The sequence below is a fragment of the Phasianus colchicus genome, chromosome 1 (assembly GCF_987193195.1).
Source record: "Phasianus colchicus chromosome 1, bPhaCol1.hap1.1, whole genome shotgun sequence".
In the NCBI taxonomy this organism is placed as follows: Eukaryota; Metazoa; Chordata; class Aves; order Galliformes; family Phasianidae; genus Phasianus; species Phasianus colchicus.
The window spans coordinates 130,320,914-130,343,406 of NC_143436.1; the positions used below are offsets into that span (position 1 = coordinate 130,320,914).

Consider the following 22,493-nt stretch of genomic DNA (forward strand, 5'->3'; position numbering starts at 1 on the left):
GCAGAATATCCTTGGAGCAGAATTCAAATCTGTGTTTGATCCTCAGCAACCCCCTCATTAGCTCCTCCTCTTTGTGCAAACAGGAAGGTGTGAGCATCTGATGCAAGAGAGGGAAAGAGCCTTATCTTTCCCACTAGAGGAAATGCTGCAGTTTGCAGGCTCAGGTATTGCCCTGTTAGGTGTACAAAACATAGATTTAGCTCTTCTCAAAGAAAAAAAACCTGAACCAATCTATCTGACTGCTTTAGCTATGAAACTGTCATGCAAAAGTGCATGCTGATGACATTTCTATTCTCTCTTCCTCTACCAACACCCCAAATGCAAGGAATGACACTTCTCTCCCCCATAGTGTTTTTAAACAAAACCTACAGATGCCTAGGTGAGGAGACTTCAGAGCTGAGGAAAGGGCATGCATGTGTGTCCAGGACTTGCTTTCTAAATCATAAGAAAAGGAGAAGGGTTCTGTGTTACCAGCCATATTGTTGGAAGTGTTTTCTTCCTTGGGCTGCAGCTTTCAGGTGAGGGGAATACATTTTAGGGTCCTGATTGCCACCCAGACCTGCAAGGAGAGATCCCAAGTGCCACCTCATCTTCAGCGTGGGAGTACCCCAATGACGGTGAGTGTTCCTGGAGGGACTGGCCCTCACTAGCTCCCAGGCCAGTGGTTTTATGTAATGCTCAGACTCAGAAATGCCTTTCACCTGAACAGGTACATACAGCCAAGGGAGTAGGGCTCATGGAGCAGAAGGTTTTTATGTACAGAAGACCTAACTTCTGGTGTTGCAGTATGCCCAACTTTCACCTAGAGACCCTGTGTGCATAAAAGTATCTCAGACCATATACACACCAAATGCATGTCCAGACTGCAATGGACATTGCTCTCTAAGTAACAGCATTTTCTGCATTTTCTGTTTTTTGTTTTTTGTCTTGCTCTGCTGGGTGACACAGCACAAGTCATGCTGAGAATATTGTTCTAAGCTTCTAAAACTGAGAGTTAGCTACTTAAGACATTACTTAGTCATTTCCGCACCTCATCAATAAGCTTCACACAACAGTAAAATGTACTTTGTTACAGTTATGCAGAAGATGCTGTAAATTCTCTCTTCCACAGAGGTGAACAGAGACGTCTTCTCTAGACACCTGCATATTCTCACTGTGAAACAGAAATCAAGTGTAGAGCGTGGCAGTAGTTACCAAGTTGCAGTGGAGGGTAGGATGGATTTTTTGCCGTACTTGAAAAAGTGAAGACAGTGAGGAAGGAGTTAATCGTTACAAAATACGGAGGTCATTTCCTGAGCCTTGTGGTTGGATGAATGCAAACTTTCAACTATTTCTAATTCTTCTCTGACATTTAAGACGCTTTCAATGTGCACTGTACATCTCAGATCAGGTAAGGACTACAGCTTTTCATTTCTTGATTGTTTTTTTCAAAATTGATTTTTAGTGGAGTTAAACTCAGCCAAGACAGATTTTCTCACCCTCCTCTTATTTACATCCAAAGGAAGAACAAAGTTCCTTGCATCTAAGAAGTGCATGTGTGTCTTTGTCCCAGATGACTGTGAGCATTAGTAATAAACTAAATACTGTGTAGGTTAATAAGAGAGCAACAGCAGTGAAGAAGTTAGGCTACTATTTGTCAGAAGACAGAATGATTACAGCAAATACTGCAGTAAAAGAGAAAGAAGATTCTTACCACCAGTTTTAAGGAGTTCTCTCCGCAACTGTGATCAAAATAAGGGCTTATCAGGTGTATAGTTTGCTTTAGTACAGAAGGCAGTAAAAATCTTAATGTTTCTTCAGTGCTTTTTTTTTTAAAGGAGAAAAGAGTGAGCTGCTACATGCTGCTAGAAAAAAAAAAAAAAAAAAGTTTGGACTACTTTGATTTGTAAAACTTTATCTGATAACTATTTTTAGCTATTGCAGAGTCACATATTATAGTCATCCTGAGACTGTTCCCGAGGTTTTCAGCAACTGAACATACGCAGAGAAGTCACTGTAGAAGCATACCATAAAAAGATGTAGCTTTATCAGAGTCTTCTGATGCACAAAAACTACGCTCAGACAGAGTGGCACCAGAAGGAAGTCTCATAACAGAGTGCACTCTTGCATACTGCATTTGTTGTCTCTTAATAGATGGGAAGAGACTATTTGTGTGAAGGTTTTTTTTTTTTTAATAGTTTAGACACAAACACAAAATAGCCTGTGTAAAATAGTTATTGTAAATGAGTGCTGTCACTGGGTCGCTGCAGAAGGTGACATGCTGAGAGGATCACCGAGTGAAGTAATATACCAGAGAATCAGTTCTTTGGCATTTACTTTTTAAAAATAATTCTTTTTGCTTGTAATCAGTTTTAATATTTGGATATCAGCTCCTTGACTGTACTCAGTGTCTGGTATAAACAATTTTTGTTTTTTATGCGTAATGGTTGAGACAATCCAACCACTGTAGCTTCTGAAAGTATTTGTTTGCTTCAGAAACATAAGTTCCATCAAATTTTGGTCTTCATTCCTAAATCATCAGCACCCTTCAAACTCTGTAATGAAATTTACCCTTAAAATATCCTGTGAAACAGAGACATTTTGTCACTGAACTTGAATGAACCCAACCCCAGTGACACCAGACTTGAGTCCTGGTTTTCCCAGCATATATGATCTGATCAAGAATCCCAGTTCTTCCATTGCAAACAGCTGTAAGTTAGTTTAGACACAACCTGGAGAATATCATCTTGCTGCTAGGGAAGAGGCTACAGCATGGGGAGAAGCATTTTCATCAGCTTAGTTGTGTCTGAATATCACTGCTAAGCAGTTTGAGGTTCGTTACAGTTATGCATGACCTTAGCTGGTAAATACTTGTAATCTATGATCTATACTGAAACACATCACTACTAATACTGCACATTGCTAGATGAAAGCTGGCTGGGGTGTGCCTACCCATCCCATGGTCACATTTCACAGTTACTGCGTAGGCATAGCTTGAGTGAAAATACACAGCAGCTTTGTGGGAGGACAACAAACTGAACACAGGAATTGCCTGTCACCAGAGAGCAGATTCCTTGCTGCTTCTGCCTGCAGATTTTAGCATCACTTCAGGTACATTTATTGAAAATGTTTTATTCCCCTTTTGCACTGTGGGTTTGAGTTCCACTCTGATGCATCTGTCTGTGCAGATAATTTTGCTCTCACTAATGGCTGTGTAAGTGCAGAAAATAGGGGGTCAGCTTAGATGTTTTTAAATGTTTGCTCTCAGCATTCTCTTTGAGCTTCAGCATCCTTTGCATGGAAATAGAGCGTACCCCTCAGCTGTCTGTCAGAAGCAGGCATACATTGCATGTAGTGCCATAACAGGACGGAAAATAAACAGCATAAGTTTACCTCTGTATGGTAAATGCAGTCACCTCCATTATCTGCTGGCTTCTTGTTGAGTGGCTAGAGGGGAGAAACCCAGCATGCCACAATCTAGCCTCAAGAGGTTACTGTGTGGTGGACTTTCTGTCCTGCTTGAAAGTGAAGAGACACCAGGACCATTTCTCAAGGCATTTAAGTGATGCAGTGGTGTTTTGCACATCTGCTGTAGCCTTACAATTCTACTTCATATTTTCACAGTTTCCATGTTAGAGCTGGTTTTGAAGCAGAAGTCCAAGGTGCTTTACCATTGACAACTAATGCTTGCAAAGCCTCCAAATGGACAATGACATTTTTTATATCAGAAATATATTCTGACAACATTCTTACTTTTTCAGAGTATACAATAATCTTCAAAACTGATCTTTTCTTTGGAAAAAAAAAAAAAAAAGATTTTGTAGAAATAGGACACACTTGATTTGTACCTCAAAATTTTCCAGATAAAATGAGTTCATTTTATAAGTAAATATTGTTGGGACTATGCTTTGGGCTTATTTTCTCTTACAGACAGATCTTCATATTCTGATTGAAATTGGAAAGAAAAGTTGGTGTCCTGCTTGGGATTACTCTTTATTTACATACAGAAAGCCTGAGAGGGACTTTTAAATGAACTGCTGGGGTCATGATTGTTAGATAAGTTTAGAACAGGTAGTCATAGAATCATAGAATCATAGAATAGCTTGGGTTGAAGGGACCTCAAGGATCATGAAGCTCCAACCCCCCCTTCTGCAGGCAGGGCCGCCAACCTCCACATTTAATACTAGACCAGGCTTCCCAGGGTAATATAATCCATTTTTTGTCTACATTTAGTTGCTAATCATTGAGAAATATTCCACAGGCTTAACACGTGGAATTTGGTAATGTCAATTTGATCTGTTCACTCTTCATACATTTTTCATAAGAGGCCTTCAGTTCTGACTGAAATTCTCCATTGCTAGTCTTATTTCTCAGTGTGCACTGAAAAATAAGCATGTTGAGTGTCTAACTAAGGCTAAGAACACAGAGAGTGAGCGAGAGAGCTTGTATATGCTTCATGTAGTAGCTCCTCTTCTAAAATAAATACTAGCCATCAGGGAACATAAAGGAGAGATTTTCTCAGAATCAGAGATTGATGAGGAACCAAGAGTTCTCCAGGCCAGTGCACACACCTCTAAGCCGTTTTCATAAGGAGTGGTATGTTTTTGTCATATTTTTACACCACTGCATGAAGAATTCATGCTCAACAGCTGGTGAATTGAAGTAATTTTACCTTAAGGTCCTTGCTCTTGTAGTTCCTTTTTAGGTCTTGAAATAACACAAGATGTTATGCACCAGTATGGTCATGATGAAGCAACTAGGTGCACCTGATTCACATCACACCTCACTCAATAAGAAAAGAAAATATAAAGTTACCAAAAAGTATGTGTCCTTTTATCTTCCATTCTTCAGATATGCATATGATGTATCTTTAGCAATCAAGCACAGATAGGTATACAGCTAATGAACTGTTTTATGAGAGGCGGTGTCATTAGTCCTTGCCACTAATTGGCATCTTTAAACATTTTTTAGTAACAACTGATTTTTAAAAGGTTTTCCTTTGGTCCTTTCTACAGCTCTTACTCAGAGAGGAAATTTGATCTGCTATAACACGGAAACATCAGCAGTGACCATGGCGGGACAAATTCCTTAGGGAGCTGCCTGTAAGTCTGATCAACACTTAAGATGAAAAGTGTTGCATGTTCTTTGACAGGATGTTACATGCAGAGTTTAGCTATATAAGGCAATTTTTGAGGCAATAAGGGAATATTCAGGAACACAAGTTTCTGCTGTGAGCAGGTGAGTAAGCACAAAGAAAGGAATTACCTTGTAAAGATTGTTTTGTTGTTTTTTTTTCTTTCACCATATGTTCTCAAAGATATGGTTAGTTGTTGAGATTCTCTGAACTGTGCCAAATGAAATCCTGTTATCCCAGAATCCTGGGTACACTAAGGAGACACTATTTCTGTCCTACAGTGATTCAGCAGCTGAAGGTTGGAAAAGGGAGCCTTTTGTGCTCTTATTATTTCTCCTTCAGGCAGTCTGCAGTGAGGGGAGCAAAGGGAAATCCTCCTGGATTACAGGGCAAGAGATAGGATAGGAGATCACAGACAACAGGAATAGAAATGCTGAGGGAAAGGAAAAAAAAAAAAAAAAAACAGGAGGAAAGCTAGCAATCCAGAATTGAGGGAGATGAGGATAGATGTATCTGGGCAGCAGCTAATGGGGAGAAGGAAATACTCACTCTGGGTTACATTCTACATGTAAGTAGGTTGTAGAGGACAGAAAGATGTGATCCTCTCAGCTCATTTCTTCAAATACTCTGGAGAAAAGACAAAGACAAAGAGAGAAAGAGAGAAAGAAAGAGAGAAAGAAAGAGAGAAAGAGAGAGAGAGAGAGAAAGAGAGAAAGAGAGAAAGAAAGAGAGAAAGAAAGAGAGAAAGAGAGAAAGAAAAAAAAAAAAAGAAATATCCATGCCACAGAAACCTAAGAAGGAACCTCCAAGGCAAAGTTGGTTTGCCTACACCCTCTAGTGGTCTAGACAGAAATGACATCTTCACTTGACATCTTCAGTAATACTACCATTTGCTGGAACCAGTCAAACTTTGTTCCTCAGCCAATCTGACACATCTGTAACAACTGTTCCCAGCCTCTGAAACAGGATGGCTGCTTCCAAACTCCTTTTTCTGGAATGATCTTTCATCTATGATAACTCCTAAAGTTAAGAGAGTATTAATTTGTGTGAATCAAAACTGTAACAAAATTATAATCATAGAAGCATAGAATATCCCGAGGTGGAAGATGCCCACAGGAATCATTGAGTCCAACTCCCGGCTGCATGCAGGACCACCTAAAAACAAATCCTGTGCCTGGGAGCAATGTCCAGACACTCCTTGAACTCCAGCACTTGAGACCGTGCCCACAGCCCTGGGCAGCCCGCTCCATGCCCATCGCCCTCTGGGGGCAGACCCTCTCCCTAACCCCCAGCTGCCCCTTCCCTGACAGCTCCATGCCATTGAGAGCAGAGCTCAGTGCTGCCCATTCCGCTCCCTGTGAGGAGCTGCAGCCGCCATCAAGTGCAACAGGGGGCCTCAGCCACTCCTCATATATCTTCTATCCGGACCCTTCACTGTCTTCATAGCTCTCTTTTTGACACTGTCTAATAGTTTTATGTCCATATTCTCATTCTGTGGTCCCCAAACCTGCACTCAGTGCTCAGCACAGTGGGAGCAGGACATCTCCACCCCTCAGTGGGTGTCAGTGCTGGGCTGCTGCTGTCAGCTTGCCATCAGCCAGAATCCCCTGACCCCCTCCAGCCTCTACTCCCCCCAGTCTGTACATATAGCCAGAGCTATCCGGTCCCAGGTGCAGAATCTGACACTCGCTTTTGTTAAAGTTCAAGAGGTTGGTGATGGCTCAGCTCTTTAATCTACCAGTTTGTAACCACACAAGGAAGTGAATTTCATGGCCTGAGCCCAAGTTTTGACAGTTTAATTTACTAATATTGACTTAGATTCAGTGTAGTAGCAACTTCTTTGTGTATATGGAAGATGGTACAGCCCTCAATCATATAAGTATGGATAGAACAGAAGAACACGTCATCACACAAAAAATCAATCAGTCACTCATTTAGAGGGAGACTATAGCATGTAAAAGCCCTTACACGATTGTTGCTGAAGGACACATGCTGACTGGAGGTAGGACTGCAGGAAGAAATGGGAGTAAGCTTGTGATTTTGATGCTTGTGTGATGTTCTGGGAAATCAGATTCTGTCACTGATTCTGCTTGAAAGTCTTGGCTGATGCTGAGAGCAAATGGATGCCTGAAATTAAGCTGAGATGAAACTTTATAGCTTCTTCAGCCCAAGTGGAGACAATTCTCATGCAGTCACTGACTACAGTCCCTAACAGTCACTTCTTATAACATAAAATAGCAGTACTTAGGATACTTAAGGGCAAGTACAGAGCAGATATCCATTTGCAACTATAGGGCAGCTGGGTTTTGACAGGACTGAGAGAGCTGGCCATGTGCCAGGAAGGAGCATGCTTAAAGTACATAATTAAGATTGTGTTTTCTTATAAATACAAATGCTTTCTTTTCAAGTACATGTAATTCTTCTTGTAGGCCACTTTCCTAGGATAAAGATGTTCTCTTTGGAAAGTATTAAAAACCTTGACCATTTCCTTCCTTAAAAGTATACAAACTACCACACTTAGGGCTAATTTGCACTTGACCAGTTGAAATTGCAACCTTGATGAAAGAAGAAGCAGTGGTCATTGGACAAAAGAGGAGCAGATGCTTGCAATATGGTTCTAGCTAAAAGACAAAATAGCTGATCTCTAATTTTGTTTTCAGAAATACTGTTTCACATTCAGTAGTCATTGGATAATCCCAGTGTAAAGAGTAGCAATCAGACTATGACCAATCTCTCATGGATAACTTCCCCTGTGTTTTAGACTAGGGAATCCCATGCCCTCCTACACGGTGCTTTCATCTTTCCCTATGCAGTCATGTCAATATAATTTTTATTGCGCATCTTTTACATGAAATACAGGCTGTACACAGCCATTTCATGGTTAAAGCAATCTCTTGCTCAGATAACAATTTCCATGGTGAGACATGGTAGGCAACCTGGGGCTCTGTTTCCTGACCATAACCGCTACTGTGTCATTTAGAAAGTGAAGGAAGTGTTTCTTTTCTGTCAGTCATCTTAAAAGACTATAATAAATAATAATCATTTTCCAGAAATAAAAGGAAACAGATAACCTTTAAAAAAAGTATTCACAAATAAGTTGCAGGCTTAGGCGTTCAAGTAATCTTCCTCAAGAAGAGAGGGTGTTCTGGGAGACTCACCAAGATTTTCTTCCAAGTTTTTATGTAGTCTGTTCTGTGCGAACTACATCAGTCTGAGTGCTGAGTTCATGCTGTTCCTCATCATCTTCCTATTTCACATCTCATTCTGAGACAAGTAAAGCACAGAAACAAAGAATCACATGTCAGGGATTGGAAGGGACCTCGAAAGATCATCTAGTCCAATCCCCTTGCCTTAGCAGGAGCACTTAAATAAGGTCACACAGAAACACATGTCTCCAGAGAAGAAGACCCCACAAGCTCTCTGGGCAGCCTGTTCCAGTGTTCTGTTACCCTTACTATGAAAAAGTTTTTTCTCATATCAAATTTTCATTGATACCTTAATCTTTGTGATTCTCATCTCATAGAGCATGAAGTCTTTTATCATATCTGCCTTCAAGGGGATAAGCTTTCAGAAAAAGCCACCAATTCAGAGTTCCTCATTTTCTAATGTGTATTCAAAGACACCTGGGTCTGACTTGAAGAAGTATTGAGCACTTACAGATTTAAATATAGTCTATAGAAGAGTAATGGCAAATGCTCAGAGAACTGAGGTCTCAGGCAACTCAGGTTCTCCACTGCTTACTTTCCCGTTTTCAATACAGGGTCAAATAATTTTCATAATAGAGAAAAGCTGAAGATAAAAACTTTGCAGCTCTTTTTGAAGCACTTTGTATCAACATTGCAGGCTACAGGAATACCCACAAATAAATTACTTACTTGGCATTCAGAACAGGAGGTTGAACAGTGCACTTAACATAGGGCCTAGTTGTCATTCACTGAATAGTGAGAACAGTCTAAAGCTTTCTGGTGGTTTACTTTGCTTTTGGAATATTGCTAGGAGGGCACTGGTTCCAGTACAAATCTAATGGCAGGCTTAAACTTGACCATTTTGCATCCAGCTGAATCGTTATGTTTCTTGGCACTTGAGCTGTTTGTCTCTCTTCAGCTTGTTGACTTCCAGCTTTTCCTTACTTTGATCATTACACTACAAAGCAATCAAGGGAACCTGCAAGATTTGGGCTCCCACATTCTTCAGTAGTTTACCCATCCATTAGAGCAATAACCTGCCTGAGCTGTAAGAGCACTCCTTGACAACAAAGGAAAAGATATGTTCATAAGAGATACCTTCCCTCCCCTCAATTTCAGGTCACAGCACAACTGATGATTTCAATTATTCAGTAATAATCAGTGCAATGATCAGTGGTGTTGTGGTCATTAGAAATACATTGTCAGTAAAAAAAGTTTGCAGATTTTTAACAACTGCAGCTAAGACAAGTTGGCTGCTAATATGAGAGTGTGACATTGCATTAAACTGGACCAAGGTTAAGCCCTTCAGTTAAGCTAAACTCTTCTTTATACCTGCATGCAATGTCTCTTCATGAGCCTAAATTGTAGATAATATCAGTTGCCCTTTCTTGGTCCACTGATGCCATCACTCCATCATTGAAGGCCACTGAATGGGTCAGACACAATCTGCCCATGGTAAAACATGCTGGCTGTCTCGGCTCACTTTCTTGGCTCATACGTGCCTTAAAATAGCTTTCCAGCAGGATGTATTTGGTCATCTTCCCAGGCACAGAGGTTAGGCTTACTGGTCTGCAGTTCCCAGGGTTCTCTTTTCTCACTTTTCTTAAAAAGAGGAGTGATGTTTCCCTTTTTCCAGTCATTGGAGACTTCATCTGATAGCATGAATTTTCAAATATGGTGGAGAGTGGCAACCACATCAGCCAGTTCCATCAGGACCCTGGGATCCATGTTGTCCAGTGTTGTAGACTTGTACACTATTCAGCCTCATAAGATGATTTCTGACTTGCTCTGCTCTTACACTGGAAGTGATTTTTCCCCTCTGATCCCTAGATGTTCAGGAATGTGAGAACTGTGGGAATCTGACTGCCAGTGAAGACACAGGGAAAGAACTCATTGAGTGCCTCAGCCTTTACCATGTCTTTTTAAGCCAGTTCTCCTTTCTCATTTATCAAACGGGGTACAGTGTCTTCTGTCTCTTCTGTTTGGGGGAATGTTACAGAAATGCAGGATTGAGGCAACTTATTTCTCTGTTGAAAGCCTTTCTCACTTTCTGGTGACCATGCTAGGACAGGATGTATGGACAGGATGTATGTTACAGAGCAACAGAACAAGTTGCCCAGAGAGGTTGTGGGATCTCCCTCCTTGGAGATAGTCAGTGGCAACCTGGACATGGTCCTGCTCTCTTTATCAGTTGTGTTGGACCAGATGGACCCAGAGGTTCGTTACAATCTTATCCATTCTGTGATTCTGTGATTCTCAAGGAGTTTCGCAACAGAAAAGTTAACTTCTGAGGACCTACTTGGTCCTCTTGGAATCTTGGAGGATTCATTAGCTGACTGAGTGGGATTACAGTATGAAATACTTGTCATGAACTTTGATCTAGAGAAAAGGCATTTGGACTTCTTCAAAAGTAGGAAAGGCAAGTACATTTAATTGAATGCTGCTGAAGCTTTCAATAGACAATGCCAGCAATCCATCCAGTTTGGGACTGGTTTGCAATTCATGATCATCAAGATGTAAAGTAGATGCACAAGCCAAGGAGGTACTGCTGCAGAGGAAGCACAATCTCAGAAGGTAGAGATGGGCATTTGTGGCTAATAGTCATAGTACAATAGTCAGGCCTCTGCAAATTCATAGGCCTAAACAACTTGTTGGCATTTGCTTCAACCTCACAATAAAAGAGAAAAGATATCCTCACAAGCTGAATTACCAAAATGTAGTCTTAATTCTAACACTGAAAAAAAAAAGGCTGTAGAAGCCTAAATCCTCTGCTGTTTTCACTGCAAGTGCTAAAACTCAAGACTGAGATCTTGCTTAGCTCAGACGATCTGAAGTGATCCACAGCTGTGGAGGGGGAAGATTTCTTTTCAAGCTGTATCATTCTGAGAACCCAGTATGCTATAAATAGTCTAAGCACTTGCTGAGGACTTACCAGAGTAAGTCCTAGTAAATCCTGCAGCTAGAAGAAAGGTGGTGATGCCATGTGCCTTTTAATCCTGTTGATGCTGAGAGTACTCTCTACAAACTAAAAATGTTTACCTAATATGGTTGGAACCAAACATTTTTGCATAGATTAGCCACCATGCTATAGTTATTTTTCTACAGCATATCTTTACTCCCGAAGCTGAATTTGTTCCAGTTTGCACGGTGCAACTGTGTTATAATGTAAATAGTTGAGTATTTTGCTTAGTGCTTAAATAGCGATGTCCCAGTTTATATGTTTTATATGAAGTGACTAAGAAAATCTTACTGGTTCATGGGTGCTATAGATCCAAATGTTACCTCTCTGAAAAGAAAAATATATTCATGCTTCCCACATCCCAATTGAGAGTGTATGAGGAATTCCCTACTCGGGGAATGTGGGCAGTACTGTATTTTCTGTTTCAAGCTTTTTTTCTGAAATAAGACTGTTGCAAACATCTTGCTCCAGGGGAAAGTTTGATTGTAATATGCTGTTGTGGCTAGACCTCCTTGAAATCTCCAGCAAAGTGTTGAAGGTTGCAGCTTTCTTAGGGACCAAGATGTTTCCTCTTATCTAACTTGCTTGCTGTTCAGAGTCTTATTCTAAAATGCTTGATTGTGAGCTGACAAGGTATGGGACATCTCAGCTGGGTCCGTGGAGATACAAATACATAATATGATAGAGCAGGGTGAAAAGCAACTCTTCTAATTTAATTAAAGAAAGAATGAAAGAAAGAAAGTGAGAAAGAGAGAGGGAGAGAGAGAAAAAGAGAGAGAGAGAGAGAGAAAGAAAGGAAGAAAGAAAGGAAGAAAGGAAGAAAGAAAGAAAGAAAGAAAGAAAGAAAGAAAAAGAAAGAAAGAAAGAAAGAAAGAAAGAAAGAAAGAAAGAAAGAAAGAAAGAAAGAAAGAAAGAAAGAAAGAAAGAAAGAAAGAAAGAAAGAAAGAAAGAAAGAAAAGGAAGAAAAGAATGGAGGAAAGAAGGAAAGAAGGAAAGAAGGAAAGAAGGAAAGAAAGAAAGAAAGAAAGAAAGCAAAGAATGGAGGAAAGAAAGAAAGAAAGAACTATAAGAGTTATCAGTTCATTTACAGCTAGAATACAGACAGCAGTGGCATGGAGTTGGCACATGATATGACCTAAAAATAGGAGTTGAGTATGAACACATGTTCAGCTTAAAAAGTAGTCAGTCTTGTGATTAGTGTGAGCATTTCAAAATATTTCCTGTTGTGATTGAAAAACCTTTAAAAAGAAAGAATGGGTTTTATCTGAACAATTTTTAGGTGTCTTCTCTTTCTCTTAGTCTTGGAAAAAAAATCATTTTCTTCTATGTTAAATCATCAGACAAATAAAACTAGATTACAAACCATGCTTTTTGCATAGTGTAGTTTATATATAACAGAGTGCTCTAAAGCCTATCAGTCTGTATGCAAATGACTTTAATGTGTACCTTATAGAATGCCTTAGAGGTAACACCTAAAGAGATGGTGTGGGAGCGGTGAGCAGTTTTGAACTGAGGAAACCGCTTTTTGAATTCAGTTTTTGTGTTTGCTACTTTTTGAATTTTTTTTTTTTAAGAGATTCAGAGAACTGAAAGAGGAACCCGCACTGAGCAGCACGTCCTAACTTGTAAAACATTTTCCCCACATCATGTGATGAAAAATATTTTATCGCTGCGCTCTTACTGTTGCTGAGAGGTTCAAGCACTACGACTTTTCTCACCTCACCTCTGGTACTAGAAGGGGCTGCAAGAATTTACTTTGCCTTTGTAGACTCTTTTACGAGTATAGCATTCACAAACTTTACTAAAGAAGGAAATCAATTTATTTTAAAGCTTAAAATTCTGCTTTACATTTCTTCCTCTCTATTTGCAACACATGCCTGGTGCCATGTGGATAGACCCTGTTCTGTTCATAATCTCAGTGGGGCTGAGCCGCCCTGTGGGAAAATATGGTGACGGTCCTGCTTCTCTGACCATGGATCCCAAAACAGAGATGGGAACAAAGTTGTAAGAAAAATTAAACAACCTCCACATTTTTCAAGAGAAGCAGAAAAGTTGTTGGTGCTGTCTTGAATGCAACTGCAGTGGGCAGGAGGGCAGGCCGTATTGCAAGAGCACAGTCCTGTCTTTGCTTCCACAAAGCAGAGTGCATCCTCAAGGTTTCAGAAGAGAAGATTGCTGAGAGGATTGTGGGAAGGTTTCAGCCTCTGTCAAAACACCAGCAAGGGATCTCCCAGGAGCAATTCTCCTTTGAGACTTATGCCTCTACAGCAGTGGCACAACAGAAAAAGGGAACCAAAACCTTTCAATAGGGAAGCCCTCACGAGAGTTCAGGTTGCAAGCTTAAAGTCTTCTTCTAACAAGTCTCATTTCTCATCAGTTATTTCCATGTATTCTGCATTTCTTTGGGGACAGCAAGCTGTACTTTTGTGCTACAGCAATATTGATAAATTAGTCAGCTCCAGTGAGAGCTTTTGGTCACTGGAACTCTACACCAGTAGCTGACAGCAGTGCTGCCTGGTGCAGGTTTGGGTTGTTAGGTCCCTCCTCCCCACTGGTTCCCTGGTGTGGTGCAGTGACTTGCTTACGCCTGGAATGTTCTGATTAGGGTGCATGGAATCACACTATGGAGAAAGCCTGTCAGCGTGGCACTGGCACTGGCAAGGTGACCTCAACAGCAGAGGATGGCCCTGGAACTCAGGGGAGAAGCCTGATCCCAGGTCAGGGCTTCTGCTGCTGAACAGGTCCAGGACAGTGGTAGAAGCCTAGGTCACCAGATGCTGCTACTGACATTATATTATACTTATTTTGGTATTTAACTCTTCAAAAGTCTGCATCACATGTTGATGCAGCTGAACTGTTTGTTGGATGTGACATACAGTTTCCTGCAATACAATTGTACTAATTCTTTAGCAGACCAGCCTATACTGACAGTGCCACGTCAGTGTTTGTCCTGGCCATACAGTTTTTAGATGTTACATCTTTCCATCAGACTCATCTGATAGCTGAATGTCAAATTCTCAGCCAAAAAACAGGGCGATCACTCCCATCATATTTACACTCTTTGCATATCTGTAGAAATATCTCCTGGGGGTAGGAAGGCCCTACAGAGGGATCTGGAAAGGCTGGATTGCTACACTGAGGCCAATGGGATGAGGATCAACAAGACCAAGTGCTGGGTCCTGCACTTTGGCCACAATAGCACCAGGCAATGCTACAGACTTAGGGCAGAATGACTGGATGATAAGGAGCTGGGAGTTGGCTGACTCTCAGCTGAACATGAGCCAAGAATGTGTTCAGGTGGCCAGGAAGGACAGTGGCATCCTCACTTGTATCAGAAACAGTGCAGCCAGAAGGAGCAGGGAAGTGATCTGTACTCAGCCATGGTGAGGCCACACTTCAAGTGCTTTGTGCAGTTTTGGGCCCCTCACTACAAGAAAGACATTGAGGCCCTGGAGCATGTCCAGAGAAGGGCAAGGAAGCTGTGAGGGGTCTAGAGCACAAATCTTATGGAAAGTGGCTGAGGGAGCTGGGATTGTTCAGTCTGGAGAAAAGGCTTATCACTCTCTATCACCTTATCACTCTCTACAATGACCCTGAAAGGAGGTTTTGGTGAGGTGGGGGTCAGTCTCTTCTCCCAGCAAAGAGTGACAGGACAAGAGGGAATGGCCTCAAGTAGAGCCAAGGGAGATTCAGATTGAATATTAGGAAAAATTTCTTCTCTGAAAGAGTGGTGAAGCTCTGGAACGTGCTGCTCATGGAGGTGGTTGATTCACCATCCCTGGGGGCATTCAAGAAACATTTAAATGTTGTACTAAGGGACATGGAAAAATATGGATGATAGGTGGATGGTTGGACTAGATGAAGATTTTTTACAACCTTGGTCATCTTATGATTCTATGGTAAATATCTTGGGTTTGTTATGACTGTTATACGTGATCTACTTCAAACACTGCAGAGCTGTTTGGCCAGTTCCTTCCTGGATTTTATTAATATCTTTTCCTGTCCTTTAAGAATATAGAGGATTTAATAATATTCCTACCCCCAGTGTGTGTGTCATCCTGAACCATACGCTTTTCTGTGTCAACTGGCTTTCTTTAGTCTTCACCTTAAAAACTGTAACCTTAACTTTTAGCAACAGAAACTTTGATTGCTTCGGTTTAGGTTGAATTGTTTTTCCTGCATAGGCTCCAACTGTGCCAAACTTTTCCTTTACTCTTAGTATATTTGTATCATTTTCTTATGCGTCGATTTCCAGTCATACATTGGCATTCCAAGAATTCAGTAATATTTTAAAGAATGTCACTTGGAGGACTGTAGTGGTACTGATAACTCACATTTTGCTTCCAAAGAGCTATCTCCTACTGCTCTGTTGCTTTTATTGACTTACTGGATCATAATCATGCTAGTTTTCAAAACACGTCAGTTTGTTTTTAGATATCCCATGAATTTCAGTATCTTACTCTTCAACACACAGTTTTCACAAAAACTGAAATAAATATCTATGAAATACATGATCATTAGTCCATGATATAATTTCCAGATGTAGTTTATTTCTTTTTTACTGGGTGATGTTTTAACCTGTGCAACTGAAAAAGTTCCCATCTGCAGGAGTTCTTCTCCAGTTTGCTTTTTCTTTTTCCTGTAAATGCCTGTTCTCCTCAGAAAGTTAGAGACTTGCATGTCTGTCATGGGACTACTACTTTATGTTGTGCTTGTGCTTTTCTTCAGCATATTCATTTCTTGGTCAGATTATTACCTTCATTTTATTGTATCAGTAGGTTTCAACAGGGCAGGAGGTTATTTTCCCCTTCATTTTCATCTCTTCAGGTGAAGAGCATTAGTTATGCCATTTTCAAGTGTTACAGTAAGAAAATTGCATTTTCTTTTGCCACACCTGAATTTTCTGTCAAGTTCCTCTCTGTTCTCTATATTTGTCCTTGTCACTGCATTTCTCAAGGTATACATTAAAGTCTCATCTCACACGGAAATACACTTTAAGACTTACTGACCTCTGGACCCCTGTTTTTTTTTCTACAGTGTTTTGGTGCTAGTGAAGCTCAAGCTTCAAATTTGATCTGACAAGGTTTTTCATTAGGACTTGGAGTTCTTGTACTGTAGGATTGCTTTCCTTTCATGGAATATCTGAAATTAGCTCTATCAAGTCACCTAAATGTCAGGATCATAAAAATTGCTGTGAATACACTACTTTTTTAGTACATAGGTCAATAAATAACACCCTCGAAAACAGGAAATAATTTTCTTTTTCTTTCTTAATATTTCTAAAGTTTCTTAATGCCTCATACTGCAATGATCCATTTCCATGGGAGCTCAAGTTCAAGTAAAGCCAACAAGTTGTTGTAATGTGTTGCCTGTAGATAAGAATACACATTAGGCATCCCTTCCCCACCCCCAAATTTTCATTAAATTATATACCAGCACACTTCTTGATTAAAATTAGGCTCCTTTATACTTCTCAATGCAGAAAGGGTATGTTAGACAGAAATATAATCAATTTTTTACCTTATTTATACATTCAAGTTACCTAAGTGCAGTGAAGATTTGTGAGAGAGACAGAAATCTTAACTAGAACAACACTTGCAGCTTAGTTCAACTGATAAGCTTTCAACTTTGACCCACTGTGTCACCTGCATTCGATGACTTTCAGAAGAATGAAATGGTAGCAGATGTAGTTTCAGAGTGCTATTCTGGTTGTATCTCTGTATATTAGTGTGACAGCACAAGTAGTTACAAAGGAACTGAACAAGTGGAAGAGCTTTTGTTAGAAATCACAGAATCGTAGAATCATAGAACCGTAGGATCACAGAACGGCTTGGGTTGGAAGGGACCTTAAAGATCATCTAGTTCCAGCCTGCTGAGCTGGAGATTATGAAATAGGAAAAAAAACCAAAAACCATTTCTTTTGTGTTACCAGTCATACTTCTGACTGGTATCAAATTGAGAAGTCAGGAAAAAAGTGGCAAGTTAGGAGAAAAAAAAAAAAGAAGGCAAAAAAAATTCTCTTATTTTGCATCTCTTCTATTCAGTTGTGTATGCATGTAATGCTGCTTTTAAAACTAGGTCATGCATGCTAACTGCTCATGTAGTTACTTCTGAGATTTCCCTAACGCATTTGTTTCCAGTTTCTGCACAAAATGTCTTACATTAATGCTAGAATTACACTATATTCTATTCTAAACAGTATGCCCCAAAAATCATGTCAAATTATCCAGCTACACTTGTACAATATGGTGGAGTGAGCTGTTTGTGGACTGCAGTATGTATTAAATTGATCAACAGCTAAAGATTCTCATATCCTTAATGCAACTGGAAGAGAAAGCTGTGGTTATTTTTCTGTCTTTCTTTCTTTCTTTTTTTTTTTTTACCATGTGCTTTCTTTTTAATCTCTAAAGATAATCTTCAAAAACACACATACAGCTCTACCTCAATTCCTTTGGACTGAGCAGGAGAGGAAACATTCAAAAAGAATTTCACAGAAGAGATGAAAAGATAGAAAAGATATAGTTCAAGCAGAATATATATACCCGAGCAGCTCTGAAAGTAATGCCTCCTATTTCATGATGTTGGCCAACATCATGAAATAGGAGGCATTACAGAAATCATAGAATCATAGGATGGCCTGGGTTGAAAGGACCACAGTGATCATCCAGTTTCAACCCCCCTGCTATGTGCAGGGTCGCCAACCACCAGACCAGGCTGCCCAGAGCCACATCCAGCCTGGCTTTGAATGCCTCCAGGGATGGGGCATCCACAACCTCCTTGGGCAACCTGTTCCAGTGTGTCACCGCTCTCTGTGTGAAAAATAAATAGGAAGCATTGCTTTTAGAGCAACCTACATATATTTGCTGTAAAATGTGCATCATACTCCACATTCAGTATAAGCCTATTAACTTTTCTGAAGATGAATGAATTCTCTATTGGGAATCTGTCGTATTGTCTATCACAAATGGCCTCTGCCAACAATGTATTGATTCTTTTCCTGACAGCGGAATTCAAAAGGGAAATGGTCTCAACTATATATTTGACTTTCACAATGACTGTGTGAGGTATTTACTCATAGCAGGAGGTAACTGCAGACCAAAAGATGTTTGTCAATCCTGGGCATAGACATATGCAAAGATGCAAAGTAATACAGAAAACTAGTTCATGTATTATTTAAATTTAGACTTTTTGAGGTTGATGTTCATAAAAATATCAGTGTTTTGCTATAAGTCAATACTGTTTAATAATTGTTTAGTGGGAAGCTACCTGCAGTAAGGCCCTCTGGCATGGGATCATTCCATGTGGCGCAGGACATCTGCTGAGGTGGAGTTTTTTGCAAACTGATTGTCCATTGCCATATACTCTGGGTAGCCATCTGACAAAAACTGTATGAAGTCAATGTTCCCTGCCAGGAATCAGCAATTTTTCAGTTAACTGCTTGCTTGCATGCTCTTGCTCCATGCTTAAGTGCAAGACAGCATTATTTCAGCAAGAAGCAAGTTACCTTGTGCTGTTGAGAAATAAGAGCATGCACATGGACAGTGACCTTTGCTAACACTTCTTAAAATATCAAGCTTAAAAAAAAACAGATTTACAAAGTCTGTGTGTGTAGGAAAGACTGGTATATACATGATATATTCTAGCTAATAGTGTAATAATCAGAATAATTTAAATCCACTTTAGGATGCTTACTTACTCTGACTGAAATTTAGACCAACCTAGAAAATTGATCAGTGTAGTTATATAGATTGACCTGAGACTGCTCATAGCATTGTTGAAAGCTGCCTTGAAACTGCAAACCACTTTGTTTTATGATGTAACCAGCTCCTTGGCAGCACTTAGAATCATAGACTCAGGCTTCATATGTGTCATAGAACAGGACTATTCCAACCTAATGTTTATGGAAATACTAATATTTCCATAAATACTAATATTTCCATAAACCTGACTATGCCAGAAATGAACTTTTAGAGGATGGCATTGACTAGGTTCACTCCGAACAGGGTCATTAACATGGAAAATACAGGCTGTATATTTGCAAACTGTTATCAATAATAGAATGAACATTGTTAACTGCAGTGTTAGCAATCAGCACAGAATCCTAATTTTTTAATTTATAGTTAGCAAAGGCAGAAGTTCAAGTGCAGTAATATTCAACTATCAGTAAAAACGTATGTTGCAGGAGAGATGTGGGGAAATGTAAATGTAGCTATGTACAGTTAAATTCGCTACTTAGCTAGTTCTGAGGAATCAGAACAGTACTTCCATGTGATGTTTACCCATCTCTAAACTGTATATTTAGATTTTACACTCAGCGTGACTTTTTTTGTTTGTTTAACCATGGGAGCTGCCTGCTTGCACTCCCTCAGGCTGGAGAAGTACTCCCTAATAGGCAGAAGTGGTAAGATTACTTTTCTTCAGTTTTGAATAAAGTTGCTTTCATCTAGATTGATACATCTGACAAACTCAACAGGCATGTACTACACCATTACACTAAAGCTGGTTTCCACATTTTTTCACTTCAAAAATAGAGGTTTTCTCACCTCTCAGTGTGAAATATTTGTGGAAATAAGACACTTGTGTTTTGCCTTGACTGAACTATTTGAGGTCAGACCCATAACCACCATAAGATTTACTTTGACAAGGTGTACCTAAAAAAAGACTGAGATATGTCTCTGCAAGAGTTTCTAATCAGGATGGCATTTCTAAAGTCACTCTTTCATTGTAAAAATACTTCACCTTTTGTAGTGAAGGCATGCATTTACTTTTCTTATGTGTTTTATTCGAATAATATTCTGTGAAAAATACAAAGTTTTATTTGTTCTAAGCTAAATAACATAGAAGGTCCAGAATTTTGCAGCTAGTTGGTTGTTTTCAGTGTTGTTTGCTTGGAAATACAGATCAGTACCTGCACACACAAAGGCCAATGGCATCCTGGCTCGTGTCAGAAATAGTGTTGCCAGCAGGAGCAAGGAAGGAACCATGCCTCTGTACTCAGGTGGGGCTGCGTCTCAAGCGCTGTATTCAGTTTTGGGCCCCTCACTATAAGAAAGACATCAAGGCCCTGGAGCATGTCCAGAGAAGGGCAACGAAGCTGTGAGGGGTCTGGAGCACAGGTCTTATGGGAAGCAGCTGAGGGAACTGGGATTGTTCAGTCTGGAGAAGGGGAGGCTCAGGGGAAACCTTATGGCTCTCTACAATTACCTGAAGGGAGGTTGTGGTGAGGTGGGGATTGGTCTCTTCTGCCATGTAATCATCAATAGGATGAGAGGAAATGGCCTCAAGCTGCACCAGGGGAGATTCAGGTTGGATGTTAGGAAATAATTCTCCGAGAGAGTGGTCAGGCTCTGGAACAGGCTGCTAGATCTTGTACCAAGGGACATGGTTTAGTAGGAAATGGTGGTAGGCAGATGGTTGGACTGGACGATCTTGGAGGTTTTTTCCAACCTTGGTGATTCTATGGTAAGTACACAAGCATGCTCATTTCTTGGAAGTTTTTTGTTTGTTTGTTTTTGTTTTTTGTTTTTTGTTTTTTTAAAGAAAATAAGTTACAGGCTTTAATAAAGTATGAAATAACCCCTTTGTGATAAAGTGGCTACATCCTCGGCAGCATTTGGTGATCTTTGCAAATATGATACTCAGAACAAAACAGAAACAAAAAACCTCAGCAAAAGAACAGCAAAGGCCAAATACAAAGAAGTTTCTTAGAAGACAGGTTCAGATCTTGACTGAGTGAACAAAACCTTTGACTTGTTGAGGTACAGCGTTTGGTGTTAAAATTTCCACAAAAGTTTACTGCAAGTGTGAAAACGAACATCCAGGGAAAGCCTTTGGCCTCTTTCAGCAAAGTCGTCATTAAGCTCTGGGAACGTGATCAGCAACACACTCACTGACATTCCTCAGCTGGGTGAGCAGGAACACTTAGAGAAGTGCTTCTCTGAATTATTTCAGTGATGCTTGGGGAGAAAGAACTGAGTTGTGTTAAAAAAAGGATATTTCCTATTGTTCCTCATATTAAAACCCTTCTGTCTGTCTAAACATCGAAGTGTTTGTCACTTTTCTCACAACTCAAGATGTTATCCCTTGGCCTTCCTTGCTATTTCTTCTTTTCATACCCTATCTACAAAGGAAATTAACAATCTGTTTTATACACTGGTCTAATATTCTGTTAACTCGACAGCAATTGTTAACTCAACACTCCAGCAGAGGTTGAATACCCAGAAGGAATATTATGTGTTGAGGATTCCTAAGTTTTCACCATTTTTAGCTAAATTTAGTTAGAAATAAACTATCCTAATCCTTTAGCTCTCATTACTGTTTTGTTAGTGATAAGCAGAGCAAGTAAAAGAACTTCAGTGTTACTTTTTGCTAAAAATGCACAATATTGATTAAAAAATAAAAAAAAAAAAACAACAAAATTTTTAGTCACATTTGCTTTGATTAAAAACTTTCAATATGACTTCCTTAAGCATTTACAATAAAATATGCTTTTATTTTCATTCTGACTATGTTTGCAACTAAATTCAGCATTCCACGTTGATTGATTTGTTTATTTTCCTGGAGCGTGAATCATGCTGTCCTACATACCTCAGCTAGAGTAGTGTCTTTCTAAAAGTGCAAAGATTTCAAAGGATTCTGGAAACAGGGCGTTTAAATTCTACTCAGGAGTGCTTTAATAGGTAGTGAACCAAATTAATGAATCAGTACAAACACTAGAAGGTTTTCTGCTTAATGGCATGCTTTGAGATTTACTTTTCCACCTCAAATCACAAAACTTTTTACAAAATGGTAAATCTCTTTTCAGTCAACTCGCAGGCCTTTCAGTCTTTCTTGCAGGTGCACTTGACACAACAGGAAAAGAACAGATGAGAGAAAGGAAATACATCAGTTTTATTTAGTAGTCTCCTAAAAAGAAAGTAGACATCTATGTTGTTACTCTTCCATGACAAAGAAATAAGAGAGTTCTCTTCTCTTCTGCTTTTTTAGTCTTTGTTTCTTCGTATGTCTTTTACTATTTTATTTGCCATCTTTTGTCTGCTGAAGGGAAATAAATCACCATCCCCGACAAAAGAAACACTAAGCAGCTTTCACCCTTGGTTATGATTACAGCTTACTGAAATTACAAGTGAACCTTTTGAGTGCTCCAAGTGAGGAAGTGTGAAAAGGAGCAAAAATATTCTCCCCAAATTTAGCGAGGGTTTAGTACCTAGTATTGAACAGAAATACACCTGTCTAC

The 22,493-nt window shown here is 39.8% G+C and overlaps 1 protein-coding gene across 4 annotated transcripts in view; it reads left to right on the top strand.

The window, feature by feature from the left end:
- Positions 1–1,075: 1,075 nt before the first annotated feature.
- Positions 1,076–22,493, top strand: part of P2RY8 (P2Y receptor family member 8) — a 29,949-nt gene continuing 8,531 nt past the window's right edge. The window contains exons 1-2 of one of the 4 annotated variants that reach the window (XM_031596144.2): positions 1,076–1,390; positions 4,995–5,217. The gene's annotated coding sequence lies outside the window, so the exon portion shown is untranslated. The other 3 variants (XM_031596145.2, XM_031596146.2, XM_031596148.2) reach the window with 3 other exon arrangements.